Source organism: Myotis lucifugus, unplaced genomic scaffold (assembly GCF_000147115.1).
Source record: "Myotis lucifugus unplaced genomic scaffold, Myoluc2.0 scaffold_74, whole genome shotgun sequence".
In the NCBI taxonomy this organism is placed as follows: domain Eukaryota; kingdom Metazoa; phylum Chordata; class Mammalia; order Chiroptera; family Vespertilionidae; genus Myotis; species Myotis lucifugus.
Genome location: NW_005871122.1, coordinates 4,115,576 through 4,135,943, shown reverse-complemented (window position 1 = coordinate 4,135,943; position 20,368 = coordinate 4,115,576). Strand labels below are relative to the sequence as shown.

At 35.7% G+C, this 20,368-nt stretch overlaps 1 pseudogene; it reads left to right on the top strand.

The window, feature by feature from the left end:
• Positions 1-1,879: 1,879 nt before the first annotated feature.
• On the top strand, positions 1,880-19,583 carry LOC102442560 (annotated as a pseudogene).
• The last annotated feature ends 785 nt before the right edge of the window (positions 19,584-20,368 follow it).

The following is a 20,368-nucleotide window of genomic DNA, read 5'->3' as shown; positions in this document are numbered from 1 at the left end:
ATTAATTGATGAGAAATTTTTTTTTCTTTTACATGGAAATGAAATAAAAATAATAAAAGTATTTTATATAGAATTATAAAATATAACAGTAGTCAGCTCAATGCACATGTAATTTTAAATGCTATTAGTAAGTAAGAAAAATAGTAATTCAGCATATTCTTCTTATTACTTTTACTTTCCAATCTAGATATTGCTATACCCTGAGAAGATCTGTATATTCTCTGGAACAGGTGGGAATCCAGAACTTGGTGATACTAAATTGCAAGAAATTATTAACAATAATCACATTATATTATTATCCTTTTTAGATATCACTCATATTTTCAAACTTTGATATAACTGCCATATTACTTTTTTCTACTCCTTTCCTATATTAATTACTAATACACGAAAAGAAAATGTATCTGTAAATTTTTTTTCATTTGAATGTCAATTATATAAACCTTTATATCAAACCGGCGATTAATTTATCTTATTTTGTTATTTTTATGAATGAGGAGTGGAGTGTATGAGGAAATATAAAGACTTTGGTCAATGGAATTTGTTTTATGTGTTAATTTTATTTTTTAATTTTCCCAGCTTTATTAAAGTATAATTGAAGAATAAATTTTTTAATATATTTAAGGCATATTACATGGTGTTTTTTTATTGTTTCTTGAACATGCACTTAATGCTAGGTTTTGGAATGAATTGGAGGAGGGGGTAATGGAGAATTGTTATTTAATAGATATAAAGTTTCAGTTATGCAAAATGAATAAATTCTAGAATTCTTAGTTTTTGCCTATATGTAAGAACACTGCTTTGTATACTTAAACATTTGTTAATGAATTTGATGTCATTTTAAATGCCTTACTACAAAATAAATTAAATGGGACTGAAAATGTCCTTGATTTTAGATACATGGCAATGAACTAAAGCATTTATATGAATGAGGCTTTTTAAGAAAGTGATAGAGTGAGAAGATCTGACATGTTCAGGGAGGTATAAATATCACATGCTTTCACTCATTTGTGGAATATAATGAACAACATAATCTAATGAACAAAAATAGAACCAGAGACATTGAAACATGGAACAGACTGTCCAACCTATGAGGGAAGGCACGGGGGGAGAGGGGAGGCAGGGCAGGGCAGGGAAGAGATCAACCAAAGGACTTGTATGCATGCATATGAGCATAACCAATGGACACAGACAGTAGCTGGGTGAGGACATGTGCTGGGGAGCAGCCTGGGAGATGTCAATGGGGGAAAAAGGAGACTCATGTAATACTTTAAACAATAAAGAATTTAAATTTAAAAAGAAAGTGGTAGAGTGTAAGCCATTTCTAAGTGGATTGATGAATGAATAGAGGGTGATAAAACAGAAAGCACCCAAGAAGGGTCCAATGAAAGGAAGAGTTTAAATCCAGGAGTTCAGTATAGGCAATAGACCATTTAACAATGCTACCGTAATTTCTAATCCTATATAATAAAAGACCAGTGACCGAAATGGTGGAACGACCAGAATGACCAGAGACCAGAACCACCATGGCCTCTCTCCTGGGCTCGTTCTGTCCCCCAGCAAGCAATTAGGGGCAATCAGGCAGGCAGGCAGAGTGTTTAGGGGCAATCAGGCAGGCAGGGAAGTGGTTAGGGGTGATCAGGTAAGCAGGTGAGTGGTTAGGGGTGGTGAGGCAGGCAGGCAGAGCCCCAGGATCAATCGCCTCAAAGAAGGAGACCCAGGCCGCCCGCCACAGCCTGTGGAGGGAAGCTTGGTGGCTGCGACAGGGTGGCGCTGGTGGTGGCTGGCACCACGCTGGCTCCTGAGTGGGCATGGCTCCTGCACCCTGGACCAGGCCCTGGGGTCGCCACCTCCGCCAGAGGCTTCTGGAAGCTGGACTGCCACTCCTCCTATTATGATGCCTGGACAGATCCTGGACCCTTCTATGACTGCGGGATCTCTGCTAGGGCTTGGCCCCCTGACCAGACTCCCCAGCTTGGCCTGACTGCAGAGGAGCTGAAATACACTAGGGCCATGATCACCCCTTTGCACTTCCTGGAGGTGAAAGTGGGCAAGAGGCCTCAACCTGTGAAAAGTGAGCTAGATGAGGAAGAGGAGAGGAGAACAAGGTGCCAGGAAAAGAAGAAAGTGGAGGCAGCCCCATGACGGAACAAGAAGAAGGAGAGGAAGAAGTTTCCGCAGTGGGAACCTGAGTGGCTGGAGCTCATGAATGCGGAGCTGAAAACCCAGATGGAGGAGCTGAAGCAGGAGCGGCAGCAGCTCATCCTAATGCTCAACTGGCATCACCCCACCTGCATCGTCAGGACCAACAGCGTTAAGACCCCCGACTCAGAAGGCAACCCACTGCTGGAGCAGCTGGAGAAGATTGACCATGGGCTGGGAGGGGGAAGAGGAAGAGGAGGAGATGAGAAGAGGGAGGAGGAGGAGGGTCCAAGAGGGCTCTTCCTTGCTGCATGAAAAACTCTTCAGTGAGGCTCAGCACAGCCAGCATCAGCCGGGCGTTTTTGTGAAACTCAGATCAGCCACACCAGGGGAAGAAATCCAGGCTGATGAAACCCAGGACTAAGTGCTGAGACCAAAGTAGTCCTGGGGGTGGGGTGGGGTGGGGGGGCTGTTCTGCCTGGGGCCAGGCTTGCAGGAGGCAGGGCAGAGTCTCTGGGCCAGTAAGACGCCCAACCTGGCAGCTATGGGCACTTCTCTGGCCTCTCTGCCAGGGCACCCACCCTAAGGATTTCCAAGCAGCCAGGAAAAGCCATGAGTTGCAACCAAAATTAGTGTGAGTATGGAATTCAGAGTGAAACTGCAATCTCCCTGCCCCCAGCCCTGACCCTGACCCTGATCCTGATGCAAGGCTGGAGAAGGGCACAGTACCAGGCCCTGCTGTACCCATCCATCATGGTCCAGCTCAGTCCTGCCTGGAGTGGCAGCTGGGGCACACCCTTGCCGGCCCTGCTGGAGTTGCTGTGGGCATGTGGCACCGGTGCCCATCCAAAGCACATACTCACTGAATGTTTACAGACTGGCTGTCCTGGCAGGGCTTTCAACTGCATATTTTTTTATACTTCTTTAAAAAAATATTTTTTACAAAAAACCCCGATTTTATACAAGTAATATATATAAATGGATTTCTGTAATCACTCAATGTGATATAGTACAGCCTGTCCTCCGGTTACGTCAGACTCGACGTACATAGTTTTGTGGTTACGTCGCCATCTCCCATTTATTTATAAAAAAAAAAAAAAGTTCCATCATTTTGACATATGTACGTATGTGCTTTATGTTTTTTATCATTTATTTACCACAAGTAAAGGTCAGGAATTGTTATTTTTCTTTTAATTTTTTTTACTGTTTCACTTCATTACTGCTGTGTATGTGCTCCATGTGAGTGACGTAGGTGCTTATGTAGGTGGGTTCTGACTTATGGCGAAAATCACGTTAGGTTGTGCCCTAGGAATGGATCTCCAACGTAACCCGAGGACCTACTGTATAAATATGCTATGGTTTGTTTGTTACAAACAGATATTTAGCAGTTACGGCTGTTGCGTGTAACTTCTAAGTACTGTAGTCTCTGGGTATTGGGGGTGGCAGGGGCGGGGATGCGGTGCATTTCCATCCTGGTAAACCCTTCATAGTATTCAGTTCTGTATCTTTCAGTAAACATTACTCTTACTTAAAAACAAAAAAAAAAGAAAGAGGGAGGCTGGTGGTGCTGCAGCGGGTGGGCGGGGCCTCCCTCTGCAGGGTGATCAACCTGGGGGCCCCACCATCATTCGCCCCACAGAGGGAGGCCCAGGCCAGTCAAATGATCCCACCCCATGCCTGTGGCCTGCAGAAGGAGGCTACCAGTGGCAGAGCAGGGGAGGGCAGTGCTGCACAGATGGCAAGCAGTGGCATCAGCAGGGGCAGGGCCAGCTGCCTGCAGCCGGGGGAAGAAAAGCCCTGATAGGCCCTGATCTCAGGCCAGGCCTAGGGACCCTACTCAAGGGGTCCCGGATTGTGAGAGGGTGCAGGCCGGGTTGAGGAACCCCCCCCCCCCCCCAGTGCATGAATTTTCATGCACCGGGCCTCTAGTATTAAATAAAAATATTAATAGTTTTTAAACATTAAACATTAAACAGGTGTTGCAGATCACATACAGGAAGTTCTGAAACAGAAACTTTTAGAGGTTAGATACTCAGATCAGGACATTTGACTTGTCAGGTTTTGCTCAACCTACATTTTTTCCCCTGCCAGTATATGCACTTAATTAATAGATTTAGCAGGCCACATTATAGAAGTCAATGTAATGCCACTTGTACCATTCTTAATATAGTTTATAATATCAATAGGGGATCCTAGCGAAAATGGTACGTCTGAGAATCACTTAGCATTTTATGAAAATTTACAAAATACCAGAATACTGAAATGATCCATTATTATAACTCTGGGTACTTAACTAGATTTTATTTAGAATTTTTATTTTAATCACTTATTTGTTGATGATATATCTATAATATGGAGTTTTAGGTGGCACTTACAAAGTTGGTACACACATTTATGCAAATGTGAATATGTATGTATATACCTGCATACACATTTTTGAAATATCTCTTAGGAATAACAGTATTTTCTATTATTTTTATAATAATTTTTATTTGTGAGGCACATGATAGGTATTACTTTTTAAAATATATTTTTAGGCCGAAACCGGTTTGGCTCAGTGGATAGAGCGTCGGCCTGCGGACTGAAAGGTCCCAGGTTCGATTCCGGTCAAGGGCATGTACCTGGGTTGCGGGCACATCCCCAGTGGGAGATGTGCAGGAGGCAGCTGATCGATGTTTCTAACTATCTTTCTCTCTCCCTTTCTCTCTGGAAAAAATCAATAAAATATATTCTAAATATATATATATATATTTTTATTGGTTACAGAGAGGAAGGGAGAGGGAGAAAGGGATAGAAACATCAATGATAAAAAAGAACCATTGATCAGCTGCCTCCTGCGCACCCCCTACTTGGGACCAAGCTTGCAACCCAGGCATGTGCCCTGACCAGGAATGGAACGGTGACCTCCTGGTTCATAGGTCAGTGCTCAACCACTGAGTCACACTGGCCAGGCAAACATCAACTTTTTAAAAATAATTTGTGGACAAGTTTTATTTTTAAGAAGTTCCTTGAAGTCAAATGTGGAAAATTTTATTTTGGTATTGAATTTTACTTCAACTTTACTAAGATTTATCTTTTTATTTTATTTTTAAAATACAAGTTAGAAAATAATTTTAAGGAGAAAATCAGCAATGAGCTTAGCATAATAATGTATACTAATGGAAGCAGAGTTTTAAAAATACATATTATATTTTATGACATGATAAGACATGGAAGGACAGACCAAGAGAGTCAGGATACAGGGCAAGGAGATTGGGTCTGAGACAGACTGTTGGGACAAATTAATCTGGGCTAGCTGTCACACTGTACACGTACAAACTGATCATTTCATTTGATTGGATTTTATTAACAGTAAGAAAGTCTAACCAAGTATAGTATCTGGAGGTTATAAACCCTGCTAAATGTGGTTTATCTAGGAAAATACATGGCATAGGGAAAATGCAATAAAAAGGGGATGAGTTGGAGCCATGACAGAACAGTGACAAAGGCTGGGCAAGCAGTTGCTGCCTCTCAGCAGTTAGCAGAGGCCTTGTCCGCAGGCTAGATTTCAAGAAAGAGACTCAAGTTTCTGAGCATTGGGCAATGTTCAGAGTTATGAGGGGCTCCCATCTCAAAATTACATAGTGTTAAAATGAGACATTGGCTTAGGCATATGGCAGGAATTTAGTAGCATAACTGGAACTAAAGTTGGGGAAATGAACAGAGTTAAAAACCTATCCATATTATCTAAGTTGAACTAAAATAATAATTTTCTGTTTACAAAGAAAATAAAAACTTCTCAGAAGCATAATTTATATTGTTGATTAGTCTTCCTGGTCCACTGGAGACTTTAATGAGATTTACCTAGGGTTAAGTGGAGTTTATAAAGAATTCTGATAGTATGGATTCCGGACTAACTGTTCTTGTATTTCTGGGGTAAAAATCTATTTGACATTTAATACTTTGGGTTCTGGTAGAAAACTTAGTGTATGGTCAATGTGAATGAAATGGTGTCTTGCAAACAGAAGATTAGGAACAATCTTTTACATCTCATGTTATATTCTTCCACCTGTAGAAAAACTAAATATGTAACTTTCATTTATTGCATTGCACAAAGAGAAGTTACAGTAAGCAAAACTAGATATAAAGTTTATATAAAAAGATGTAAAATATTCTAGTTCATCCATTAATATGATGTATGAAAACTATAAATTCTGATTTAGTCATTTTAGAAAATGTGATATAAGTGGCTATCAGAAGTAGGGACCTAGTTTTAATATTAGTTAAGAGAATTCATGGAAGTTTCTCAAGGGAGAAAAAACAAGTAATAACTTGGATTAATGGATCCATGGTGTGTCTCTTTACACTTACTTATTGTATGTAAAAAAAAAAGACAAATGTCATTTATGTTTATTCAGTTTGTAGATTAGAGATAATAACTGGGAATTGGCACATTTTTGCAAAATCTCATAGTACTGTATTAAATTTTCTCTTGTAACAAATTGCCACAAACTTAGTTGCTTTAAATAAAGAAATGTTATTACTCTATTCGTGAGGTAGGAAGTACAAAATGGGTTCATGGGACTAAAAGCAAGACTGTGACATGACTGTGTTCCTCTGGAAGCTCTAGAAGAAAATCCACTTCCAGATTGTAGAGGCTCCCTGCAGTTCTTGGCTTCTGTCTCCTTCCATTTTCAAAGCCAGAAAGGTAGCATCTTCAAATTTCTCCGATTCTGCTTCTGTGCTCACATCTCTTCCTCTGACACTTTTAAGGATCCTTGTAATAACATTGGGCCAACCCAGATAATCCAGGATAATCTTCCTATCCCAAGGTGATTAATGTAATCACACTTGCAAAAAATAAAACAAAACAAAATAAACCAAAAAACCAAAAAAGCCTTTTTGCTATGTAAGATAACATATTCACAAGTTCCAGGGTTTAGGATATAGACATCTTGGAAGAGTCATCACCGTGCCTGTCTCAAATAAATATATTCCTTTTCCATTAAAAAATGTATTCATATATTGTCTTATCTTATTAAAAAATGAAGAAAAATATTTTATGAATTCCAACACTTATTTAATGAAGCCTCCTTAACAAGATCCTCATTATCACTTTTTCCTTGGATACCTGAATCCTCCTTATGCCTGAGTTCCTTGTTAGCACTCCATTGGCACATTCTTAGCATATTTCTATTAGCACTTTACAGATATATGAATACATCTCATGATATATTTATTGCATAAATATATATATTCTCAATATTTGAGATAAATTCAAATCAAAATAAACCTTAGTTATTTAAGCTTTGAAGAAAAAGCATTTCAAAGAGAAAAATATGTAGCGAAATAGGCAAACAACCTATTTCTCTCCTCATTATCATCTAATTCTAATTTGCATTAATTTTCTTTTAAACCATGACAGGTGCTGAATGCTAACAATATATATGTGTTAAAACAGGCAAATGTTTGAAGTCATTAATTTCAGAATCAAACTCCAGAATCAAATGCCAGGTTAATAAATTACTTCAAAATATTTAGGTGTATTACTGAGTACCTAGTGTCATAACTATGGCATCTGTTACATTTACATTATTTCAAAGCAAAAATATATATATATTTAAATAATCATAAATGAATATAATTTTTATAGAGAGAAAGTAAATTAATTTGTGGATGAAAGATAGATCAGATCTCTTTGGTTATTTTAATTATGATAGACTTTGACCCCTAAATGTATCCTTCTGATAACAATATGACATCTGAAGTTAGGTAATTTACATGGAAATAAAATAGAAAAAAATACTTTTGTCATGTTGTCTTGTTGTATTACCTCTTTATAGACTTAGACACATAGCATTTCTTTTGAATTCATATACAAAATAATGTTATGCTTTAATATTTTTCTGACATAATGTCTTTGTATTCAAAGGTGCAGGGAACACAGTTTGGCTTTTCTTCCATATACAATATATAACTGCATAAACAAATTCACATATCAATGAAGATGACTGAATAACAAGAGATGTAGTGGACCAAAATGAAGTATCCAAAAAGTAACACTGTTTGGGCCAAACAAAAACACCCATGTTTTTAGAGATAAAAGTTTGGCTGTTAGAAAATCTGAGATTCTGAGGAAAGAATATTCATATGTCAGATGTGTTACCATTCAGAATTTTACCCAATTCCCTGTAACTGACTCACACACTTATTATTTCCTGTTTTCACTAATATTTTGTCATATTCATTTTACTGATTATCACTTTCCATCCGATTCAATGTCTCAATAATGTGCTGAAATTTTTCATCTTTGGATGGCATCTGCTATTATTGCCACTGATGTTGTATATACATATATGGGTTTTTTACTTTTTAATGAAAAGATGAAAAGTAATCCTTGTCATTAGTTCTAAGATGTGTTTCAACTATATACTGAGTGGCCAGATTATTAGGACCGGCCAGATTATTAGGACCACCTCATCGGTACAATGAAGTGAATTAGTTATGCAAATAATAATAATAATAAAACCTTGAGAGTATTTGCTTATGCAGTATTTTTGGAAGTGTCAATGAAGTACTGATGGGGTGGTAATAATAATCTGGCTGGTAATAATAATCTGGTCACTCAGTGTATATGTCTTTCTGTGACTTAAGAAAATGTTTTATTTTTACATCATTTAACATTGCTTTTGTTCCAATTATTCTAACCTATGCATAAGAAAATGCCATTTGTAAATTTATTTTTAATCTGTCTTTTGTATCTATTATTTTCACCCACAACCATTTCTTTCCTCCATTCTTTTCTTTGAGAACTCCATGAATTAAAATTGTTTTCCAGATCATTGAGTAAATTATCTACAGCATTAAATTGTTAAAACATAATCTATAAAGCCAGACTAAATTTTTAATTTTTTTTATTACTCAACTAGAGGCCCAGTGCATGAAATCGTGTACGGGTAAGGTCCCTAGGCCTAGCCTGCAATCAGGTCGATCTTCCGCCAGCTCACCAGTTCCCGGTCCCACCCTTCTGCCGCCACCGGCCAACCGGTTCTCCTCGCCAGCCCCAGGTACTACCTCACTGCCACCACCAGCCACCTGGTTCCCCTTGCCGGCCCCCACCTCATAGCGACTGGTCGAGCAGTCATTCTGGCCACTACCCTTATGGTCGCTGGCCTCTTCTTATGTAGGATAAGTTCTGTCAAGCATCTCCAATAGTGCATGGCCATATACAGCACTTGCTGAAAAATAAATATATAAATGATTGGTAAAAAATATAGAGTTTTCTTTATTCTTTTTTGTTTGTTTTAAAAAATATATTCTTTCATTTTATTCTCTGATCTCTGTTATAGATGCTATTTTTCTTTGCATCTTGCACTTAATTTACGAAGTTAATGAATAGAATATTTTCAATCACATTCTTTGTTGTGTCATACTTTATTCATTTTATGCTGAATGCATTTATATTTTAGTTGCATCTTTTTTTCACTATAGCAATTATATAATCTGGTATGCAAAGTGGGAAATCATATTCTTCTATTGAAGATTTTAAAGTGGAAAATATATATTATGCATATAATAAAATATACATTTAATATATTTTCTATTTATTTTGATGGTAGACTAAATTTATTTGGCTCTATGCCTTCAAATTTAAAATTCTAGATACATTCTAATACTTTTTACATATACTATGATCTATAAAACACTAATTATAGCCATATAAAATATGTGAGAATAAACTCCAAATACAAATATACCAAAACCAAATCATATATCATGAGATTAAAACTTTTGTGACTGTTTCCTTGAAAATTATTCAAGAAAACAAGAAATATTGTGTAAGGAACACTAGTTAAAATTCTTTTATATGAACCAAGGATAACATTTATTCAAAATATCCAAGTAATAGAGGCAGCTATGTGTTTTTAAGCAAAGCATATATAATTCATATGTAATGAATTAATGAGAACAAGCGTCAGGTTGGTTTAAAATTAGCTTGGGACAATTTTCTAGTGCAAACGGTCTTTCTCCATGTGCAATACCAACAATGAAACATATTCCAATAGTCCACAGAGAAATTACCTTACTTCTTTATTCTTCATTATTAGTCCTAGAAAATATAAGTAGAGACTTAATGCAATATCACAAAAGTATATATATTGGCCTCAGGATAATATATTTATGTAAAGCAGCTAGACATGGCTTCTACTTGTAGTTTATTTTTCGAAGGCATGAAATGATTAAATATTCACTTGGACATCACAGTGCTGTCTTATGATATAGTAGTTCAGACAGCAATGAACATGTGTGTAAAGAATGTCCTGGATGAATATTAAATCCAAAACAGATATAGAAACCAACTTTTAAGATAGGTACCACAATTTGATTGTAAGTGTAAATAGATATATCTATAAAATCTGGAAACGGGTTTTCCGTAGGGGATTTTCTAGCAGTTGCAGTCATTTGGCATGAATATGTAATTATGAGTAAATTCAAAACTTTAAATTATAGTTGAATATAAATAAGGGAACACTTTGGCCAAAATCTTGAACTAAGATCTTTTGTGGAGTCAGTAGTGTAGTTAGCTAAGGAATTTATAAAACTAAATGCTTAAAAGAATTAAAATTCTCATTTGACTCTGAATGTCAATTGAGAACTGAATTGGTATTTCTGGCATATAAATCATAGTTTGCTTTTATAAATATAAGATGCTTACTGTGTAAACATTGTTATATACTGGACTATTGTGAAATAGAAGCAAGTGGGGAAAATGAGAAACTATAAAAATCAAAGAAAGTTTTATATATTAGATTTACTTTGAAAACGGTTAAAAATAGTGTTTGTTAACATTGCCCCATAGCCTTTTGTTAAAAATCTATAATTTCTGGTATTTATTAAAGGTTTACATACATAAATTCACTTTTTTATGTATTTTTCTACAAGAATCAACACATAGGTTGGTGTAACCATCATCACAAACAATTATGAAATAATTACACAAAAAAGCTTTATAATTTCTCTTTTTAACAAATGCTCGCACGTCACCTGACATCTGGCAATAGCTGATCTGTTTTTCATCCTTATGGTTTTGCCTTTTCCTGAGGGTGATATAATTGGAATTCAACAGATTGAATATTTTGAGTCTGGCTTCTTTCAATGAGCAAAATAAATTTGGAATTTACCCAAATTGTTACCTTCTGTTAAAACCTTTTATTTGATGAGTTGTGTTTCAATGTATAGATATACCACAGTTTCTTCATTCATTCATCAAAAAACATTTAGTATTTTGCAAATATGGATAATACTGCTATAAATATTTGTGTAAAGGTGTTTTTTTAAAAATATATTTTTATTGATTTCAGAGAGGAAGGGAGAGGGAGAGAGAGATAGAAACATCAATGATGAGAGAGAACCATTGATCGGCTGCCTCCTGCACGCCCCCCACTGGGGATTGAGCCCACAACCTAGGCATGTGCCCTTGGCCAGAATCGAACCTGCACCCTTCAGTCCGCAGGCCAAATCTCTTAATCACTGAGCCAAACCAGCCAGGGCTGTGTAAAAGTTTTTATTGTGAAAATGACAGTTGATTTCTCTAGGGTGAGTATTTAGAAGTACTATTGATCACATTAATTTTTTCCCTTTTCTATTGAATTTATTTGGGTGACTCTGGTTAATAAAATTATACAGGCTTCAGATGCACAATTCAACAACACATCATCTGTATACTGCATTGTGTGTTCACCACCCCCAAGTCAAGTGTCCTTCCAACACCATTTCTTTCCCATATAGTCTCTTCCACCTCCTCCCTCCTGCCCTTTCCCACAGCAACCACCACACTGTTGTCAGTGCCCATGAGTTTTTATTTCTCTCTTTTTTGCAGAATTCCTCCACCCAACCCCCCCTTAACCTCTCTCCCCTCCGGACCCCCCGCCACACACACACAACACTGTCAGCCAGCTCTCTATGAGTCTGTCTCTATTTTCCTTTTTAGTTCAGGTAAATGTAGATTTAACTTTATGAGAAACTATCTCAAACTCTTTTGTAGAGTTGCTCTGCCATTTTCTCAAGAAATGTGAGAGTTCAGTATCTCCCTCATCTTCACCAGCATTTGTATTTCTTTTTTCATTTTTAAAAATGCAGTTCTAATATATGTGGGTTGTAGTAACTCGTGGCTATAATTTGCATTTATTTAATTACTAAATAATATTGATAAATTCCTAATGTGCAAATTTACGATATATAAGTCTTCTGTGGTAAAGTATGTATTCAGATATCATGTCCTTTAATTACTGATTTGCATGTTTTCTTGTTGTTTGGCTATGTTTTAAAAATAAGATATAATTAACATATCACAAAATTTATACAAATAAAGTGCATAATTTAGTGGTTAATAGTATATAAACCACTGCTCCACCATCACCACTAATTCCAGAATATTTTTATCACCACAAAAAGAAAGCCTGCATCCTACAGATATCATCTCTCACTGCCCCCATCTCCCTTGCACTAGCAACTACTATTAAACTTTCAGTATCATATAGATTTGTACATTCTAGACATTTCATATAAACATAATCACACAACATATGTCTTTTGTGTCTGTTTTATTTCACTTAGCATGCTGTTTTCAAGGTTTATCCATGTACCATACATCATTTCCTTTACAGGCAAAGAATATCAATTGCACATTCATTTTTATCACATTTCCAAGTATTATCACTTTGATTACATCGTTGACCTATTGACTAATAATGCTGAAGATCTTTTAGTTTGCTTATTAGTTATTTGTATACCTTCCTTGAAGAAATTTTTATTCCAAGCTCTCTCATATTTTAAAAATATTATGTTAGATTTCTTTTAATGGTTGAGTTATATGACTTCTTTATTTTGAATACAATACTCATGAGATATAGGATTTGCAAGTATATTTCTCATTCTTTTCATTTTATTGTTAGTATCCTTGGAAGCACAAATTATTTTAATTTTAAATGAAGTGTAATTTATTTATTTTGTTTGTTGCTATTGCTTTGTCATATCTTAAAGTGCTAAATCCGAAGTCATGAAGACTTATTCTTTTCTTACATCAAAAGTTTTATAGTTTTAGCTCTTACATTTAGACTTCTTACACATTTTGAGTTAATGTTTATGTAGGGTATGAGGAAAGTTTTAACTTCATTCCTTTGCATAGAAATATCCAGTTGTGCCAACACTATTTGTTGAAAAGGTTATTTTACCACATTAAATTTTTTTGAACGCTTGCAAAAAATCATTTAATCACAGACATATAGATTTATTTCTAGACTCTTAATTCTATTCCCATTGAGCTATATGTCTATCCTCATTACAGTACTACATAGTATTCATTACTGTAGTATTATATTGTTTTTTTAAATTTCTTTATTGATTAAGGTATTACATATGTGTCCTTATCCCCCCATTACCCACCAACACCCCACTCATGCCCTCACCCCACTGTTGTCTGTGTCTGTTAGGCTTATATGCATGCATACAAGTCTTTTGGTTGATCTCTCCCCCTTACCCCCACCCTCCTCTACCTTCCCTCTGAGGTTTGACGGTCTGATTGATGCTTCTCTGTCTCTGGATCTGTTTTTGTTCATCAGTTTATGTTGTTAATTATACTCCACAAATGAGTGAGATCATTGATATTTATCTTTCTCTGACTGGCTTATTTCATATACCATAAAACCGGTAAATGTGAGTACTCTCACTTCTTTTTTTCTTTTTAAGATTACTTAGGCCCTTGGGTTCCTTGCATGTCCATATGAATTTTAGGATTAGCTTTTCCATTTCTGTGAAAAAATATAAAAGCAGGTAAGGTTTTGATATAGACCATATTGACTCTGTAGATCAGTTTGTGAGTTATTAATTTCATAATAATATTAAATTTCAAATCCATTAATATAGGATGAAATTCCATTTTGGGGGGTCTTAAATGTTTTCTAAAAATGTATAGCTTTCAACAAAACAACAAGAAAGCCCACTGCATGGGAGAACATACTTGCCAATGTTATCACCGATAAGGGTTTAATCTCCAACATTTATAGGGAACTCATACAACTTAACACAAGGAAGATAAACAACCCAATAAAAAAATGGGCAAAGGACCTAAATAGACACTTTTCAAAAGAAGACATTCAGAAAGCCAAGAGACATATGAAAACATGCTCAAAGTCACTAATCATCCGAGAGATGCAAATCAAAACAACAATGAGGTACCATCTCACACCTGTCAGAATGGCTATCATCAACAAATCAACAAACGACAAGTGCTGGAGAGGATGCGGAGAAAAAGGAACACTCGTGCACTGCTGGTGGGAATGCAGACTAGTGCAGCCACTATGGAAGACAGTATGAAGTTTCCTCAAAAAACTAAAAATGGAACTCCCATTTGACCCCGTGATCCCACTTCTAGGAATATATCCCAAGAAAACAGAAACACCAATCAGAAAGGATATATGCACCCCTATGTTCATAGCAGCACGATTCACCATAGCTAAGATCTGGAAACAGCCTAAGTGCCCATCAGTAGATGAATGGATTAGAAAACTGTGGTACATCTACACGATGGAATACTATGCTGCTGTAAAAAAGAAGGAATTCTTACCATTTGCAACAGTATGGATGGAACTGGAGAGCATTATGCTAAGTGCAATAAGCCAGTCAATGAAGGAAAAATACCACATGATCTCACTCATTTATGGATAATAAAGACCATTATAAACTTATGAACAATAATAGATACAGAGGCAGAGCAGCCTCGAACAGACTGTCAAACTACAGCGGGAAGGCCGGGGAGGGTTGGGGGGCAGGAGGGGAGGGTAAGAGATCAACCGAAGGACTGGTATGCTTGCATATAAGCATAACCAATGGCCGTAAGACACTGGGGGGTAGGGGGGGCCAGGGGATTGTCAAGGGCGGGGGAAAAAGGAGACATATGTAATACTCTTTGTAATACTTTAAGCAATAAAACAATTTTTTTAAAAAGTATAGCTTTCAGTATAAAATCCTTGTCCTTCTAATATTAAATTTACTTTTATCTATCTATTTATTTTTAATGTGGTAGTATTGTATTCTTTTTGATACTATGATAAATAAAAATGTTAACTCAATTTAGCTTTGGAGGTTTTCATTGCTGATATACAGCAATAGAACTGTTTTTTATAACTTGATATTATATTCCACAACCCTACTGAACTTGTTTAGTAGCTCAAATAGTTTGTTGGTTGATTTTTAGTGGATTCCTTAGAATTTTATATATGAAAAACCATGATCTTTGCAAATGGAGACAGTTTTGTTTCTTCTTTTATAATCTAGATGCCTTTAATTTATTTTTCTTTCTTAATTGCCCTGGCTAAAATCTCCAATACAATGTTGAATAGGAGTTGCAGGAGTGCACAAACTTGTCTTAATCCTGATGTTAGAAGGATGATTTTCAGTCTTTCACCTTTAATTAGGATGTTAGCTATAGGTTTTCAAATTTTACTTTTCTGGTTAAGAAATTATCTTCTAGTCCTACCCATTAAACATTTTTATTAAAGGGTATTGAGTTTTGTCAAATAACTTTTATGCATTTATATTAATGACCACGTGAGATATATATATATATATATATATATATATATATATATATATATATATACATTATTGATTCTTTACAGAGAGGAAGGGAGAGGGACAGAGAGTTAGAAACATCGACGAGAGAGAAACATCGATCAGCTGCCCCCCGCACACCCCCTACTGGGGATGTGCCTGCAACCAAGGTACATGCCCCCCGACCGGAATGGAACCTAGGACCCTTGAGTCCGCATGCCGACGCTCCATCCACTGAGCCAAACCGGTCAGGGCGACCACGTGGTTTTGTATTGATTTGATCAATACAGTGTATCACATTGGTTGATTTTATACCTTGAATAGTTCAAATAAAATCCACTTGGTTATGCCTCTACATATATGTGGCTAATCTTGGTTTGCTAGCATTTTATTGGGAACTTTTTGTTGACATTTATGAAGGATATATAGACAAACCTGTCATCTGCAAACATAAACTGTTTTATTTCTTCATTCCTAATCTGAATATATTTTATTTTGCTTACATTTAAATTAGCAAAGACTTTTATTATGATATTGAAAAGGAGTATTGAATGGGAACATCCTTACCTTATACCTAATCTCAGAGGGAAAGCTTTGAGTGTTTCATCATTAAGTATGATGTTAGCCATAGTTTTTTCTTTTTAAATTTTTATTTATTTATTTGTAATCCTCACCTGAAGATATGTTTTTCATTGATTATAGAGAGAGAGGAAGGAAAAGAGAGGGACAGAGGGAGAAAGAGAGAGAGGGTAGGAGAGAGAGAGAGAGAGAGATTGGTTGCCTTCCATAAATGTCCTGATCCGGAATCAAACCCAAGACCATTCAGTGCACAGGACAATGCTTTTATCAACTGAGCCACACAGGCCAGGCCAAGGCAGCCATAGGGCTTTTTAAAATATTGTCTTTATCAAGTTGAGGAAGTTCCACTCTGTTCCTAGTTTACTGAGAGTCTATCATGAATGGGCATTGGCTTCTGTTAAATGCATTTTCTGCATACACTGGTATGATCAGGTGATTTTTCTTTTTTAGTCTGTTGATGTGATGGATCACACTAATTGACTTACAAATGTTGAACTAGTCTTGCATACCTGGGATAAATATTACTTGGTTGTGGTGTCTAGTTCTTTTAATACACTTTGAATTCAATTTGGTAATATTTTGTTGAAGATTTTTGTATTAATGTTCATGGGAGATAGTACCTATAGTTTTCTTTTGTTGTAATGTCTTTGTCTAGTTTTAGTATCAGGGTAATGCTGACCTCAGAGCATGAGTTAGAAGGTATTTCCTTTGCATCTATCCTCTGAAAGAGATTGTAGAATATTGGTATAATTTACTCCTTAAATGTTAGGTAGACTTTACCAGTGAACTCCTTCGGAGGTGGTGCTTTCTGTTTTGAAAAGTTATTAATTATCAATTGAATTACTTTAACAGATATGGAACTACTCAGATTGGCTATTTCTTGTGTAAGTTTTGTTAGATTGTGTCTTTCAAGGAATTGGTCCATTTTCTCTATGTTATCAAATTTGCGGGCATAGTGATATTTATTGTATTTGTTTATTATTATTTTTATTTTTTTTATGGGATCTGTAGTGGTGTCCCCTCTTTTATTTTGGAGCTTTGCAATTTGGGTCTGCTCTTTCATTTTTTTTTTAGATTGGGTAAAGGCTTATTAACTTTACTGTTCTTTTCAGATAACCATATTTTTATTTTATTGATTTTCTCTATTGAGTCCCTATTTTTAATTTCATTGATTTCTGTTCTGATTTTTATTATTTCTCTTCTTCTGGTTAATTTGAATTTAATTTGTTCTTCTTTTTTAGTTTCCTATGGTGGAAAGTTATAGTATTGATTTTTACATCTTCCTAAATTTCCTTCTTAAAAGTGTTCTCATGGCATCCCACAAATTTTGTTAAGTTGTGTTTTCATGTTCACTCAGTTCAAAACTTTAAAACAAATTCCCTTGAAATTTAATTTTTGACATGCATTATTCAAAAAGTGTTATTTAATACCCCCATATTATGGTATTTTCCAATTATCTCTGTTTTTTATTTCTATTGTGGTCTAAGAGAAGATATTGTGTGATTTCTAGTCTTTAAAATTTCTAAGGTGTGTCTTATGGTCTACAATGTGGCGTATCTTGGTGAATGTTCCATGTGAGTGTGAGAAAAATGTAAGTAGATAAAGTAATCTATAGAGGTTAGCAATATCCAGTTAATTAATGGTGTGGTTGAGTTAGAAAATGTCCTTACTGATTTTCTGTCTCTAGATCTGTTCATGTCTGAGAGACAGGTGTTGAAATCTCCATCAATGATAATAGTTTCTTCCATTTCTCCTCGTATTTCTATGAGTTTTTCTCTCATGTAAATTTGATACTCTGTTATTAGGTACATATATATTAAGCATCATTTTGTATTCTTGAGAGTTTACCATTTTATCATTATGTAATGCTTTTCTTTATCACTGATAACTTTCCTTACTTTGAGGTCTTATGTCTGAAAATAATATAACTACTCCTGCTTTCTTCTGATTTGTGTTAGTGTGGTATATTTTCATCCATCAACTTACTTTTAATCTAAGTGAATCTTAATATTTAAAGTGGGTTTTTTTGTAGGTAATATGTAATTGGGTCTTGTTTTTTAGCCCCCCTCTGACAATCTGTATTGAATTGGTGCTTTTAGACCATTCACATCTTGAATGATTATTGATAAAGTTGGATTAATATGTACCATATTTGCTGCTGTTTTCTATTTGTTTTCATTGTGTGTTTTTTTCTCCTATTGTCTCTAAGTTTTTTGTGCCTTTTTGTGATCTTAATTGAGTATATGATTCTATCTTCTCTCCTTTCTTAGCATATTGGCTATATTTCTTTTTTTAATTTTTTCATGGTTTCCCTATAATTTGCAGTATACATTTTTATTTAATTCAAACCTACTTTCAAATAATATTATACTGCTTCATGGGTAGTATGAGTTCCAAATAATAACACAATAATCTTAATTTCTTCATCTTGTTCTTTGTATCATTGCTATAATTCATTTCATACATTCAATATAACGTACATACACATACACAATTGAACACATTGTTTTTAGTTTCTAAATAAACTTTTATCTTTTAGATCAATTAAGAATAAGAAGAATAAGTTTTATTTTACTTTCACTTATTTCTTCTTTGATGCTCTTCTTTTCTTTATGTAGATCTCAGTTTCTGACCTATATTATTTTCCTTCTCTCTAAAGCACTTCTTTTAGCCTTTCTTGAAAGGCAAGTCCATTAGCATCTGATTTTCTCATTTTCCCCTTGATATTGTCATTATTTCTCCTTCACTGTTGAATTCTAGTTTGGTGGAGTTTTTGTTTGTTTTCTCTCAACACTAAATATTTCACTCTACTCTCATCTTATTTTCTTGGTTTCTGAGGAGAAGTTAAATGTAATCCTTACCTTTGTTAATCTAAAAGTAAAGTGTTTCTTTTCCTCTGGGTTCTCTCAAGGTACTTTTTTTTTATCTTTGATTTTCTGTAGTTTGAGAATGATATGCTAAATGTTGCTTTGGGGAGCCTGTATCCCCCTTGGTGTTCTCTGAGCTTGTTGGATCCATGATTTGGTGTCTGACACTAATTTGAGGAAATTCTTAGTCATTATTTCAAATATTTTTTTCTGTTCTTTTTTTCCTTTTTCTTCTTCCTTGGTATTTTCTTTATGTATATATGACATTACTTCTAGTTGTGCCACAGTCCTTTGATATGTGTTTTGTTTTTATCAGACTTTGTTTTCTCTCTTTTTAGGTTTTCAAGGATTCTGTTGCAATATCTTGGATGCATTAAAATTGTGGTTAGTCCAGCCTACCCATGACTTTGTTTTGTCTAGTAGGATTCAGCTCATGATGGGCAGTTCTTAATTGAGTAGTCAGTTTGAGTTTGGTATTCAGGTGTTGTCTTTCTACAAGGACCCAAAAGCAAGTTATTTATCAAAGACATTTTTATCAACTTTATTACTTACTTTTCCTCACTCATAACTCCAACATCAGAGTGTCTATTCAAATTTATGGCCCTGCTGCTACAAAGCCTTTTTCTTTTTTTTTATTGCTAAAAGTATTACAAAGGGTATTACCTATGTGTCCTTCCCCCCCGCCCCCCCCCCACCGCCCTTGAAAATCCCCTGGCCTCCCTTACCCCCCAGTTATTTAGGTCCTTTCGAGAAGTTTTAGCTCATTGCTACAAGGCCCATGGCAGAGCTCCAGACCCCACTAACTGTTGACCCTCAGAAACCAGGGATTTTTGCTTCTCCTCCAAATTAAGGGTAAGGAAACCCAGCCTTAGCGTGCAGTCAGGTTCTTTAGAATACAAACGGACTTCTTTTCATTGAATTCAGAGAGACAGGGAGAAGTAGAGCGTCAGAGAGAGACCTCAATGACGAGAGAGAATGATTTATCAGCTGCCTCCTGCATGTTCCACACTGTAAATCGGCCTGCATACTTGTACATGTGCCCTGACCTGGACTCAGAGCATGACCTCATAGTTCATAGCCGTTACTCAAACACTGAGCCATGATGTGCAGGCTAGAAGCCAGCTGCTTATGGATACATTCTGAAAAGATCCTAAACGTGCAGTTACCTATTAGTATTGGGCAGTCTGTAG